Genomic DNA, 1,696 nt, shown 5'->3' with positions numbered 1-1,696 from the left:
CACCGCAGCAGGATTGACCCTCCCCCCTCCAGCCGCCTCACCGAGAGGGGCCAGCGCTGTAAACCTTTACACGAGAACAGCGGCATGGATACATTCAAACAAACAGATCCAAAAATAACTTATTGTTAAAAAAAATAGAATAAATAAATACTGGTAACAGTGACCACCTGCATCCGTTCTGACATACAGTTAAAAATAGAATAATAATAACAATAATAAATAAATAAATAAATAATTTAAGAGGTTTACTCCAACGCAAGTCTGCTCGGGAAACCCCAGGAGCATTTAGCTGCCACGGACTGTACAAGTGGTGGCAGTCCTCGAAGCACGGATCAGCCAGACAGGTACGAGAGCTGCCGTCAGCCCCGTGCAACCCTCGGAGTCATCTCCTGTCCCGTGGTCGGTGGGTGCTGCTGACCCTGATGCGGTGCTTCGATCATCCGTCCCCAGCCACGAGGAACTCAAGTCAGCATTGTGTTTGATATTTACACCAGTTGCACAAAGCCCCTCTTTTCTTTCTTCGTTTTTGACCTCCCAGCTCGCTGCTTCCTTGCTACCAATGCACGTGTGCGTTCGGGGGTGTTAAGGGGCATGAGGCTACTCTTCAAACGCTGGTAGGTCTGGGGTTTGGGCTCCCATCACTACCCTCGGGTCTTCCCGGGGAGCAGAAGGACACAACGTTTCAGTGTCAAACTGGGAGAGCCTCTTTGGGGAGGAAGCGTGAGGTTTTCAGCCCTTTACGAGAAGGGAGTTCACTGCAGAAGATGGCCAAGGGGCTGCTGTCAGGGCCAGAGCAGGAGGGAAGGCAGTGGCACCCCACTAAAAGAACACCCCGTCTTTGATCCCTCAACCACAGCCCTACGGCGTTTGCTCAGCCCTACTAGGAATGCTTTTCTCTATGTCCTAGAAAAGTGGCCTCCCAGGAGACGGACACATGTCCCCACCAAGTCAATGACCATACCAGTGCCCAGCTCTCTGCCTCGGCCACCCTCATCCTCAGATTACCTGCAGAGAGCAAGGCAGGGGATGAGGGACCGGGAAAAGGGGGGGCTTTGGGGGTTGAAGGCACAGGACAAGGGGGACCAGCAGTAGGAAGAATATTGGGAAAAAGGGACCCCTGGCATAAAATTTCCCCTCGTACCACCCAGGTGGAAGTACCCCCCACGCTGCTGTACTTTCCAACAGGTAACAGGTTTATATGCTTGCTAAGGTGATCATCCAGCCCCACCAGAACACCACATGGCACTCGGCTTTCCTCTGCTTGCGGCTTTGCCCCTTTACCTGCTGCCAGCGGGATTGGGGGGCTGTAGGTAACTATTTAGCTGGGGGGGTGGGGGGTGTTGCATTTTTTTCTACCCCCTCTCCTCCTCCAGCAGATGCTGGCTCCACTTAGCCCTTTTCTGTGACACTTAAATGACACACCTCCTTGACTCATTAAGCCCAAACTCGTTAATAATCATGCAGGATGGAAGGGGAGGGGATGGAAAAAGGGAGGGAGGGAAGTCTTAAGCCCAAATTAGCTTCTCTAAGCACCCAGGTGTTGTAAGAGAAAAACTCCTCAGCACCAGCTCAGCCTGTGCTGGGAGAAGCCTTTGTTACCCTGCAAAACACAGTAATTGCGCAGGCAGCTGGGCTGGCAGGGAGACAAAACCCCAGGGCCCAGGGCCGCCCAGGCAGGCAGGGCCCGCCTTCCTCA

Source organism: Aptenodytes forsteri, unplaced genomic scaffold (genome assembly GCF_000699145.1).
Source record: "Aptenodytes forsteri isolate BGI_AS27 unplaced genomic scaffold, ASM69914v1 Scaffold297, whole genome shotgun sequence".
Taxonomy (NCBI): domain Eukaryota; kingdom Metazoa; phylum Chordata; class Aves; order Sphenisciformes; family Spheniscidae; genus Aptenodytes; species Aptenodytes forsteri.
The sequence above is the reverse complement of the archived record's forward strand: the minus strand, read 5'-3'. Positions refer to the sequence as shown.